This window comes from Cupressus sempervirens, chromosome 4 (assembly GCF_028749045.1).
Source record: "Cupressus sempervirens isolate cs-2001-9-10 chromosome 4, ASM2874904v1, whole genome shotgun sequence".
Classification (NCBI taxonomy): domain Eukaryota; kingdom Viridiplantae; phylum Streptophyta; class Pinopsida; order Cupressales; family Cupressaceae; genus Cupressus; species Cupressus sempervirens.
The window spans coordinates 767,524,133-767,538,098 of record NC_143121.1 but is presented as its reverse complement, the minus strand read 5'-3'; the positions used below and the strand labels follow the sequence as shown (position 1 = coordinate 767,538,098).

At 31.5% G+C, this 13,966-nt stretch overlaps 1 pseudogene; it reads left to right on the top strand.

Annotated features, from left to right (window-relative positions):
- Window positions 1–8,203: 8,203 nt before the first annotated feature.
- On the top strand, window positions 8,204–10,020 carry LOC149563633 (protein TOC75, chloroplastic pseudogene; annotated as a pseudogene).
- The last annotated feature ends 3,946 nt before the right edge of the window (window positions 10,021–13,966 follow it).

Below are 13,966 nucleotides of genomic sequence, written 5' to 3'. Positions count from 1 at the left end.
GATGAATAGTTTGGAAGCCAAGTGATAACATATAGATGTTGAGAGCCAATATTCATGTTAAATAGAAGATTTTATGAGTTTGAGCCAAATTTTTTTATTTTCTTGAATTTTGCAAAGTGTGTGGAAGATAACTATGATGAGTGAGTTGCACAAAATTCATGGTAATTTTTTTTGAGGTGAATTCAAAGAAGAATGAAGGAGAATTTTCTAGAAGGGACTCAAATGAAAATGTGGGTACATTCATTGAATCCTACCTAATCCTACCGAACTCTAAAATGGATGATAGAGGTTGAATGATGAAAGACCTTAATTTTCTATTTATAGAGATGGCTAGTCAGAAGCAAGGTTGGTGTCCTATTTGAGAAGCTAAGTTAGACAAGAGGTCTAAGGTATTGCTTCATTTAGTGACCAAAAAGGAGAGACTACTATTGGAAAGAAAAGAAAGAAGGTTTAAGAGTATGAATGCTTGAACGGTGAACAAGCTATCATAGTTGAACTATGTGAAAACCAAGTAGAATAGAGGACTGAAACATAGATCTATAATCTACGTATAAGTTGTAATTTTTTATCAAATCAAGCCTTACTGTTACATTCTAATCATTGTACCTGTCTAGGGTAAACCCTTTGGATCACTAGTATAATTTTGGTAAATAAATGACCACATGACTAAAACATTTAGTTAGAAGACTAAAAAATTTAGTCACGTGACTAAAAGTGATCAAATTATAGTAGTGTTTCATAATTTATAAGTATAAATGACTAAATAAATAACTAGTTTGGTCATCGACTAAAATCATAGGGTTAGAAAAAGATAAGTGAGTAAATAAATGATCAAATAAATGACTAAAAAAATTGTCACTACTAATTAGTCACCCAAATAAATGACTAAATTAATTATCAATGGATTTTTATCATATTAATACATTCATTAAAAAAAATTATAACTTTTATTACTCATCGATGGGATTTTTGTCCTATCAATACATCATTGTCATTTAAGTTCCTTGAATGTCATCTGAACTAATATTGAACTAGAAATGAACCTAACACACCCAAATCTACACTCAAACTTTTCAAAATCTATCTATGAATTGCTAAAGAAAATAAAAACCCTCTATGCACTCAAAATAAAACTCCCAGTCTATCTCTACACATCAAAAAGATGAATTATTAATTAAGTATTTTATGATCACAATATATAATTTCTATTAATCACATTAATGTCATTAATAACAATCTTAAAATATACCATTATTTTATTATCATTACATTTAATATATTTTAGTATTTAGTAAATAGTGAGAACCACTATTTAATAAATATTAATCCTTGAAATAAAATGAGTTGATAATAAAAATAATAAATATTTATGATTTAAATTTCATTAATTAATGAATAATATAAGGAAAAATAATAATAAACATAAATTAATTTACAAAAAATGTTCATATTACACATACCACCTTGCATGAGGATTTGTTTGGAAAAAATGTTAAAATTTCTAAGGGGGAAAATGCCCATGACCATTAGATATGTAGGGGAAAACCCCAAAATAAGAGAGACCACTTTCATTTTGTACTTGACTTATTTGAAAAGCTCTACATATATTTGGAGTTTGGTTTCCTTTGGAGTTAGGGTTTCAACTTATTCTTGATGCTACACTCTTGTAAAATTAGGGTCCACCTCTTGGTAAGGATTTACTTTCTGTTTGCTCATACAGATGTCATGTGATCACCTAATCCTTAGTGTATTTTATTTCAACTTTCAACTTTGATGATATTACATCACTTGACTAATTTTCCATGTAAACATATTTATTTTGAACGTGCTTCATATGAAATGCCCTCACTAAGTTTTTAAATCAATAATGCATATGGAATCCACATCCATTGATCATTTGCTTCCTTTTTCTACCATCAACCATTTTACTATGCTCATATTTATAGTGAAGTAAATTTGAGTGTCAACATTTTATATTATGACTGGTTGAATTTTGTCTTGTTGGACAAGTCCAGTCTCCAATGTAGCAATTTCCATTGTGATGTCAATAAAACCACTTACTTCATCACACTTAGGGATAAAAAAATGTTTTAAAAATCTGTTATTATTTAATTGTTACTTTTTTCTTCATCAACTACTCACTTATCATATGGTTTCATATTTTATCTTTATTTTAAATTTAATATAATTATTTATAAATTATACTTTTAACGTAAAAGGGTGTTTTAAAATTCAATGTAAAGTAATTAGTAATGCACATGATTAAAAAAATATTATATGAAAAATAATTAACATAAATTTTAATTTTAATCTAATTCAATATTTTTACATTTTTTTTTATTACAAATAAACCAAGTTGATATTTATTTTAATTTATTTTTAAATATATAGATAATTGAAATTTAAAACATTGATTAATTTATTATTTCTTACTAAAAATTAAACATTTATTTTTTATTTTGTTATTTAGTTTCAAATAAATTATTTTATAAAATGATTTTCTAAAAGCATACTAATATTTGTATTTAAAATTTAGATATTGCAAAGAATGAAATAATTTTATTTAAGATAAATATTTAATTTATATAAAGTAGTTTATATATTTGACATAAATAAATGAAATTATTTTGTTTTTAGATTTTAATAAATGATAGTTAAAAATATTTAGTTGAGGAAAAATATGCTTTAAAACAAAATAAAATAGGTTGATTTTTTAAAAATTGATGCATTTGAGATATAAATGAAATATTAATATTTTGAAAAATTAAATTCATTGTACCATATACAACTTTTGTTTTAGAAAATTGATATTTTTCAAGATAACTTTAATAATATTATACATTAAAAATATTATTACATACCCAAATTCAAAAAAAATTGAACTAGTTTGATTTTATATTTAAAATTTGAAATTAAATTTCAAGTTAAAATAACTTTTTTATTAACACAATTTTTTTTAAATAAGATTTATTAATTATTAATTATATGTTAAATATCCACAAACTTGAAAATGGGCACTATTAATTAGTAATTATATTTTATTTATTCTGTAACAAATCTAAGTGTTAATTTATGTTTTCAATTGGTCAATGGGAATGTGAGAAGGTTAGTTTAGGAATTTAAACAACCCTAAATATAGATAAATCATAAAATTTGATTTTCCCATAGATCTAAAAATCTAAATGATCTACCTTTATTGTATATCTCTTTAATAAGTACTATTACTTTAATTGTTTTATATTAATTGGAATATGGTTTATTGGATTAATAAGTATGGGAATCCACATTTAGTTGTGAGATATCTAAAATAAATTTTAAAAATTTATATTTTTGATTGAACATTTTATCACAAAATTTGTACAAACCTATGATGAATAACCAGAGTATTGTGTCATTGATAAGATAGACATGTTGCACAACTGGTTACACACATCCTTACTTAAACAAACTTCTTAAATATGCAAGATGGGTGTTTTGATTTCCATTCAATACTAATATTGTAGACTTCAATTTAGAAGATTGGTGATTTGATTGCCATTCAATATAGATACTTATAGACTTCAATATAAAAGATGGATTTGATTGTTATATAATAAAATTACATCAACTGACTAACCTATGAGCCCCACAAAAGCCTTGTCACCTCTTTCTAATTCAATATCTAATTTTTGTTAGAACTCCTAGAGAAAGAGAAAAATATATTTGGACCCTACTTCTTCATCTCCCTCTCCACATAAATATCTCCTTCACTTATTCTACACCTCTCTATCTATATTTATCCCTCTTTCTCATCTCCCTATACCTACATACCTATCTATATTCCTCTATATTACCATCTCTTCTTATTTCTTTTTTCATCTCTCCCTTCATCTTTATTTTGATATCAATTCATCTCTCTCTAACTTATATAGAATTTCATCTCTTGCAACCTATACATAGAACTCCCTATCACTCCCCTCTTCCTATTGTAAACATATGTTCACAACTCTATTGATAAAGGAACCTAATTATCTTCCTCATTCAAAGACCTTTTTGGATTAGGTTTGAATTTATCCATTCTTTATTGATAACTTTATTGTAAAAAGAATCTCACTTATTATTTAAATGTATTTACAAATTCAACCAAACTTTCTTGATTCAATTTTTATACCTGTTCGACATTACTACTAGCTTTTTACTCATCAATGGAAAAATTATTTTCAAGAGCATTCAAGACTAGCTTTTGGGTTCCCATTCCCATTCTCAAAAGATATCCATGTGTTTTGTAAAAGGATAGATGCATCGCTTAAAATTTATAAGAGATACATTTATAATAAAGTCAATAAGTATATTAAAATATATATATATATATATATATAAGTCTTATTTAAATATACATTCTTACAACCTCAAAAGAATCAATAATATCATAGATTTTATAATAAAATATCTTTGATAAATTAGTCACAATTAAATCTAAATGTAGTATAAAATAAGATTATAATGAAATTTAAATATAATTAATTGTACTATATAATAAAGTACAATTAAAATACTAAATATATATCAAGAGGGATGAACATAGCACAAGCAAGAGTCATAATGCTCAAAGATTTCACACAAGAAAAATGTCCAATTGTTAACTAGAAAGAAGCAACATATATATAGCCATGTCTCTTTGTTGCAGTTTAGGGTATCCCATTTCACTTTCTAAATAGCAATATCTGTTACCATTTCAATTTAGTTTACCAATATATCTATTGAAACAATGGTGGTCCTAATATGATCATTATAGCTTGACTCTAGGGTTTCATTATGAGGCAATCATAGTCTTTCACTGAGAGGTTTCAACTCAGACTGCTCGTAACCTATTCCAAAATGTGATTTTTGAAACAAGGCACATGCATCCAACAAAGTGTAATTGAAGAGGGATTTTGTTCAATGTTGTAGTTATATGTGCCCTGGTAGACATGCATGCAAAATATAGAAGGATACACAAGGTGCATGAACTATTTGACAAAATGCCTCAAAGAAATGTGGTCTTATGGATAGCAATGGTAGAAGGATATGCAGAAAATGAGCTTTGTCAAAAAGTGCTAGAATATTTTAAATACATGCAATTGGATGGTGTAAAGAGACACTCATCAAAATTCACATCCATTCTCACTACTTGCAATCAAATTGGAGCTTTGGAATAGGGTATGAATATCTATCAAGTTTATTACGAGTATATTTTTGTTAGAGATTTCTATTTTTAGTGCCCTACTAAACATGTGTGCAAATGTGGAGGCATAGGCATGGGAATTGTTTTGTAGAATGCCTAAAAAAGATGCCATCCCATTGATTGCCATGATTGTGAGATATGCGCAAAATGGGTTTGTTGAAAAGGCTTTCAAAACTTTTGAAGAACTAGACTATACAACCCTCACTAGCATCCTTCTAAAAACCCTATCTAGATATGTCAATCAATAAGTTAAGGAGCCCTATATGACTATGAATTGAGCATCAATTTATGTGATGCACTGGTTCTATCATTGGACTCATAACCATTTATGTGAATCCAGTTGAGGTCAATCTATCTATAGCCAAAGTCACTATAACCACTTGGTACTCAACCATCACCCCTCACTTGAGGTTGTTCTAAACTCTTCTCTATAGATTAGTTTGAAGCATACTAGAGCTCAATCCCAATTCCTCTCTATCTCATGCAATCAAATCCTTTACAACTGATGATTGGTTACACTACCTAGTCAGTTGTAGCCCATGCTAAAATGGGAGCTTTGAAACAAGGATTGGGCATCCACCAAAACATAATTAAAAATGGGAAGTTATTAGATTCAGAAGTTTTGAATACCCTACTATATATGCATGCAAAATGTGGAAGCATAAACAGGGCACGTGATGTATTTGACAAAATGTCTCAAATAAATGGAATGTTAGTGCTAGAGGATATACAAAAAATAATTTTTTTGAGAATTCTCTCAAATATTTAGAATTAATGAAGCTCTTTAGAACATATCCACATATTGTGCTCTGTTTGCCTACAACCATGCATGTTTTTTGGATGAGGGTTGAATATAATTCAACCATATGAGTAATATTTATCACATTATAGCTATAGTTCATCATCTTATGTGTATAGTGAACCTTCTTGCCTACGTTGGCTATATTGAGGATACTTTAAGACTATCATTAAGATGTGAATTAAATTTGTGGTGGTTGTGTAGATATGTTTTCTTCATACCTACATATCTCTTTCAAATGTAGGCTCAAGAAAATTTATAATGATGCTGATTTTTAAATTTGATCATAAGAATCCTACAATTTATGTTCTTTCAAACATTTGCATAGAAGTGTATAGATGTAGTGAGGTTCAAATGTTAAGAATATTGATGAGAAATAGAGGAATCAAGAAGATCGCTTGATGTAGTTGGATCGAAGCCCATAAAATGGTACATGCATTTTATGTAGGAGACAGGTCACATTTGCAGGCATAGATGATCTATTGAAAGCTGGAGAAACTAGCTTGGAAGATGATCTATCCAATTTATGCAAAAAATGGTGGCTTCAAGATATGAGCTCAAGTATGATCAAGTACCCTAACCAAATGAGGATTAGTTAGTGTGAGCAGACCCTGAGGGATGTGTTTGAATGGTTGGGAAGGAACATGGAGGCCTAGAGGTGAGTGAACTAATAAACCCTCATTGTGAACTCATGTTATTGTTAACATTCTCAAGAGTTTTGTTTTACTATATCTTACAATCTGTCACTATATCTCTTTACTGTTAATGAATCTTGATGCTCTTCTTTACCTTTGGCATGTGACTATGTTTCACATTCTATTTGGTAGTCTTATCATGAATTATTTGCAATTTTTCAATAATACATTTGATAAGGGACTTTTAGCCTTGGAATCCTAATTTTCTACCAATTTTCCTTTGATACAAATATAACATGATTGTATTTTGAGATCTTAATTTTCTATGTATGTCATCAAGAACTTATCTAGTGAACTGGATAGCAGCTCAAACTATCTTTCTAGAAAACTCCAATCTTTTGCCCTTGTGTTAGGTTATCCAAGACATGTGCTAGTACAACATGTTGAGACAAGAAACTTCGAAAATGTTCCCAACTCCATTAAATGTAAATAAAATGAATCTTATTTGGCTCATAAATTTTTAGCAATGAGTATTTTGAATGCCAATGGTTCATCATCCAATTTGACTAGGTAGATGTAGACTAACATTCAAAATCCCTTTAGTACCTAAATTTTTTCTCCCTTTACCTAGTATGCCACATTTGTATCTAGCATACACCAATTTTGAAAGTTTTAGATGTATCCTTGGATTCATTTCTCATTGATCTACTCCAAATGGTCAACTCTTACCATGGGATCTTCCCACATCGACAATTATGCATCACCTAGCACATGTTGTTGCAACATAGATAGCTACTAGATATTGGCTTGGGTTGGTGTCAGGAGTCATTAGTGCCACAATCGGAGATCCAAAACATTCAAGTATAGGGATCATGCACATTCTCTTAGTGATGAGACAAATGTAGCTATAGTAGTTGTAGCTGCATCAGCCTAGTGGACCTTACATGGTGCCATTCTACCTCCTTCTCCCCATCCTAGTATTTATGCTCCTTTTTTAACAACAATGGCTACAAAAATTGTAGCTTATGGATGGATTTAAAGTAGCGCCAGGAATTTTGAGATGTGGAAATTACACTGAATAAAATTCTAATATCCATATAATTAATCTTTATTTGTGTCTTTAAGCTATAGAATGATAACATAGATGATAAGAAAGAATACAAATAAGTAATATAATATAGGAAGCCTTTATTCAATGTGTTGCTTGACTTTAAGTCACCCATTTTTTTGGCAATATTGAGTCATATAGTCATCAAGTCAGTCTAGTGTCTAGGTCTAAGTCTTTATAGGTAGGTAATCTTTGCCAGGTTTCCCTTCATTTGCCATGTTGTTTTAAGCCATGTGGGACATTTTCAAGGTCTCATTAATTGGGTAGGTCGTAGCCCCCAATCTGGCAAAGGTTTTGATCTTTCAATCAATGATCTTTTTAGTAGAAGAATGGCTGGGGATTATGATTTTCGAGCATTAAGAAAGAATACATATGGATAACACATTGACAGAATTGGTTTTGGAAGTTTCAGATTTTATTCTTTGTGCATTCAGTTGTTGAAACCTTTCTTATACTAAATGAATGCATATGTGCCAACATGGCTTTCAGCAACAGAGTATAGACAGTCACAGATTGAATCACATCTTAGATTGTTTATAGTTTTGAGCAAGGTCCAAACAATAAACATATGCCATGAATCTGCTGGAATAAGTGAGTTCACGGCCTTTTCCAAAGGCAACTATTACGTTATTGCAGAATTTTTGATACCTGATATGATTGAAGAAAAGTACATGTTATTAAAGTCTAAAGCTGAGTCATTCTCTAAGATTGTGTTGATGAATGCTTTTGAGAGAAAGAGAATAACAGCTGTGGCATTAAATGAAAGGATTAAATGAAGTAGGATGGATTTTTGAATGTTCGAAGAGGATTTGGCAGGTTGATCGAAGCCTTTGGGAGGTTGATTTTTGAATATTTGAAAGGAATTTGTGAGGCAATAGATGGGTTATCAGAAGGATTATGTATTCTCACTCGTATATCTGTTAGAGTAACCTATTTCATCAACAACATATTCAAGAGTAATCGGTACCAAACAAAGTTGTTCCTTGGAGATTATTCAATGGCATAGCTGTTTCTTTTGTTCACTTCCATGATTGGAGGCATTTTTATGTGCAAAATTTTTTATAATACATCAAAGATGATCACTCCATGGTATTACAAGCTTTCAAGAACCGAGCAAGTCGAATGGAGCAATTGGGTCATTTCTACGGCTCATGCAATTGTTGTTTCAGAATTTTTAAAAAAAAAGTCGAAGGTCTTGTGGTAAATGGAGTTGCAATTTTCTTTGGTGAAATTGGCTTACACACTGATAACATTTAGAATTGAGCACAGGCAATGGCGGATCTAGATGATATGAAGGTGCTTATGTGGATAATGCCAATATTTGCATGCACAATCATCACTAACTGCATTCTCGCACAGCTGCAGACATTTTCAGTGCAGCAGGGGAGCAGCATAGATATGCTCGCAATCACTTTTTTCATGCTAACTATTTTAATAGTCATAAACTATGTCCTATGTTTACTGAGGGTCCAGGTCTTGAAGAAGTTCCAGCAATTTGGGTTGATCGAGCAGGCTTTAAAGCAAATATCTCAAAGAACTTTAGTCATGAAAGTAAATTCACCTATGGAGGAGTGATTGAAGAAATCACAACCCGCGATGAGACTAGTATTATATGCACCAGTGGAGCTCGTGCTTTGCCAAATGGGGCACTGACCATGAATGGACCTCCAACAGCATTGAGTGGTACTGGTATCGATCGCATGGCCTTTCTGCAAACAAATATTACATGAGACAACACTGTATTTGATAATGGAACTCCTGTCGGTGTTAGGGATCTTTTCCAGATGGACCAAGGTTTAGGAATTGGTAGCAAATTCCTTTTTTTTTTTATCAGCACCTAATGAATATGACCCACTTCATCCAACTTTAAAAAGTGCAAAATGGAGAAGGTCCACCTCCAGTGATGGTTTTTCATGGGCGTTATGGAGGCTATGTTGTGGACCTTCCTAGCTATGATGCTTTTACATTAGGTGACCCCTACTCTATAAGGGATTATAACATGGGAGAACTCAGAGCATGTAGAAATGTTCTTGAGCTTACAGCAGAACTTCGATTGCCAGTAACAAAGACACATGCATATGCATTTATTGAATATGGGACAGACTTGGGTATCTCAAAAGATGTGAAAGGAAACCCAATAGAGTTCTTTCGATGAGTTGGGCATGATGCTTCATATGGTGTTGGTGTCAAATTAGGTTTGGTAAGAGCAGAGTATGCAGTAGACCATAATGCAGGGACTGGTTCGGTAATGGTTTGCTTTGGGGAGAGATTCTAAGAATGGGTCGGGTCACCAAGATTCCTTGTTGAAATTTGCAGAGGATCTCTACAAATTGCTTCCTAGACTGATGGCCTTGACAATTTAGAGTTGTAAAATTAATCAAGAATCCACAGATGTTGGTTTTTCTTCAATTCTAAAAAAAGGGATTGATCATTTGTAATAACTAGAGAATCTGGAAAGACAAATAGAAAAAGGGGAATTAGAAAGAAGCAGTCATGAAATCAAAGGTCATCATGTGAGAACTGTAAAGTCACTTGAAGGTGAACCGAATAGTTAGAGAAGAAGATCTATTTATTGTAAATTCTTTTCCATGGGAAGGTCTTCTTCTTGACTGCAGACAGTCAGAGAGCTAGAATAGAAGAGAGGGCATTTTAGTTTAGATATTTTATTGCATTGCATATAGGTTTTACTTCTTCTGCATATAGTCAGAGAGCTGGAGTAGAGGGAAGAGCATTCAATTTTCTGCATTTTCATTCATGCATTAGAGATGGATATTTTGGTTCTTTGTAATAGATTTGGCTGTAGATTGTAAGCAAATGTAATCCGAATATTATGTTTGTTGTGTTCAAAACAAGAAAGCTTTTGTTATGAATCAAAGCATTTAGGCATCACTTTTCTGATTACTTCCAATCGAAGTATTTTTATAATCAGTCTTGAGCACTTTCTTTCATTCTCAGCTAAATGGCAAATGGGTGATAGATCAGAGTACTTTCATCTGTTCATGTTGCAAAGTTTCAGATGTTTAATCTTCTTTTTAATTTCATGTTGTTGTATTTGCATAACTAACAACATTATTGCATCACCAATGCCGAGGAGTCATAAGATGTGTGAGTCCTTGAAGTTGGTTAGGTTTAGGATCTAAATTTTGCCTGAGTTAATCTTGCTAGGATTGACTCAGTTTTCCTCTTTCATTCTCGGGTTAAGAACACACCCAATTAGTTTAGGCAATAAAAAAAATTCATTGCATATCATTCCATAAGGGAGTTGTACCTTCCAATTCAGAGGAAATCTATCAATCTCATGATAGATTATCCAACTGTTGGCATATAACTGTTCTTTCAGAATTGGGCATTTGGAGAGTTTATTTAAAAGGACAATCTATTTACCAACAGATTTTTGGTGACTCTGCTAGGGAGTTGGACAAGAAGATCAGTGCCAGAGATTGTTTTCTTAGTTTTATTATTGTTATCTCTTCTTGAGGTTGGGGACTATGTGTCTTTAAAAGAACCTATTATATATTAGAGTTTGAAAGATTTGAAAGTTCTTATCATTTAGGTTCCTAGCTAATATTTTTGGTGACTAAGTGGAAGAATACTTTGGTTTTTCAAGCTACATATTCATTTTCTCTGCTACTCAGAGATTGGCGACTCCGTTGTAAAAAGATCATGCCTATTAGAACAAATTTTTGAAGAACTTGCTAGAAAATTGGTTGCTCATGATCGAGGTAACATCATTATCTTTCCATAAATTTGATTCAGATTTCTATTACTCTGTTGTGCAAATAATATCAAGAAATGTATCAAGGTTAGATTCCTATGAGAAATGATTTAAAATATAAAAAGAGACTTTCACCATCTGTTGAAGAGATTATGATTGATGATGATCCTATGCTTCAACAACTCTGGAGTAAATTTAAAGAGAGTATTAGTTATGCCACAAGAAATAACTTGAGTATAGCTCAAGACCATCGGTCTAGAGAATTTTGGAAGCTGATTGAAAAGAGATTCTATGTTCTCCAGGAGTTCAGAAAAAAAAGCACTGATGCAAATTCTAAAAAGGATGCTTTATCTCCTCCCATCTTCACTACTTTAAGAGAGCCTAAATTTTCTTCATCCTCAGTGTTACCATGGATGAGCCATTAGCATGAAGAAAGTAATCAACATGAAAAGCATTTTCAGCCCGAACCATCACAAGAAGAAGAAAAGGTTGTTACTATTCCTTGCTTCTCAACAATATTTCTTGTGGATTCATTAGTTACACCTTTAGAGTCATCATTTAAGGTTGGAAAAGAGACTTGTTCTCCTAATACTAAGCCTGATGTAGTAAGTATGAATCTAGAGCCACTCTTAGAACTGCAAACGAAAGAATCAATTTTTGTCCAGCATGCTGAAATCATTGAAGTTGCAAAAAGAATTCCTAAGGTGGATAGAATCAATACGCAGAATGAAGAGATCATATCAACCAATGGTTTGAGTTCTGAACAACAAGAGAAGCCTAGTTTCCCAGAAGCACAACTTTCAGTGAATGATGACAGCCTTCTCAATGATGAAGAATTGGTAAGAACAGTTGACAAAGAATTTCCTTTCATACCTTCATTTACCTCTGATTTTAAAAGTTTCAGATTTGAAAAAAATAAAGGTAAACCTTTGCATGAAGTCTCTAATGAGAATAATCAGATAGTTAATGAAAAACATGAAGAGTTGAGTTCCATTGAAAAATTTTGCGAAACTGATATTCAAGTTGCAAAGGTTTGTGACGATACTATATTAGAATCTATGTGTCTTGAAGAAAAAGTGGAAACATGTTTTGTCAAATCTGAAAATATGGTCAAAGAATTGATAAGAAAAATTGAAAGAGAAATAAATGGGGATCATGCTTCAAATTGTTGTCTTCCTGGAAATTATCTTGAAACAAATGTGCTGGCTGCATTATGTTTTAGTGGTCATCATACTAAGTCTGAGAATGTAACTTCTTATGAGATGGATGAAAGTGATAATGAATTATTTTGGAGGAGGCACCGGCAAAAAGAACATTTCCAGCCTATGGATATTCTTGAAGATCATGAAGAAAAGGTAAAAAAAATTGAAAATGTATCTATGTTTTCATTTCCTTGTGTTGATGAAAGATGTGAATCAATTGAAAAGAATGTGGATGATTGTTTTCCTGAAAACTATTCTAAGGCTAATGGAATTTTTGAAAATGGAATTTTTAATGCTATGGAAGAACATAATAATGACGATTCCTTTTTCACTATGACTGATAAAGATCATACTCTTGAAACATTTTTCTTTGAAGATGATACAATGCAGGATGTTGCTAATCAATTGTGTGTGGGTGAAAAAGATATCCAGCTTATTGAAAATAATGTTGGAGAAATCAATGTGACAACAGATTTTGAACATGTAAATAAAGTATTGCAGCAAGACGGAGAAATAAATGAAGATTTTTCTAATCTTGAAATAAAATCTAATCAAGTTATGGTGCCAATCATATGTGAGTCCTGTTCCATAATTAATCTAGATATTGAAATTGTGAATTCAAATGAAAATCTTGCTGTAGAAAATGAAGAAAATGTCTCAATCTGGATGTACGCTGTAGCAAATGGAGAAACCTTCAATTTCAACCCCATTTTGAAATCTAAAGTTGCTAATGATAGAGCCTGTGATTGGTATGATGCTAGTTCACTTCCAAAAGCTGTTCAATTTTCTAGTTATGTTCATTCTGATTTGAAAGGTGATATCTTCGTTGAGAGTTATAATGTTGTAAATAGACGTGAGTGTTTTCAAGCAGTGCATTTGGAATTGCTTGAATATCTTGCCAGTCTGGATTTGATTATTGATATCTTTGTTATAAGTGACAAAGTTGATGATAACAGAGGTAAGTATGATTCAGTGATGTTTTAAGAGTCCAATCAGTTTTCTTCTTCACAAAATAGGATAGAGCACGTGAAAGATAGTATGCAGATAAATATAGAGCAATCAGAAGTATATGATGAGGCATGGCTATTTGACAAGGTTCTATTGGTCACTATGTTACAGATTGCTCTTGGAATCAAACTCAGTAGTAAAGAGGTGGCCAGAGGATATCAATGTTGCTACAATCTGGTAAAGCATTCTCCTCTTTGCCAGAAAGGTTCATATTTCTCTCTTCCTATAAATGGCCACATATGAATTTTTCTCAGCTTTGGGTTCTGCTAGTGGGATCTCCTCACCTTTGTAAATAG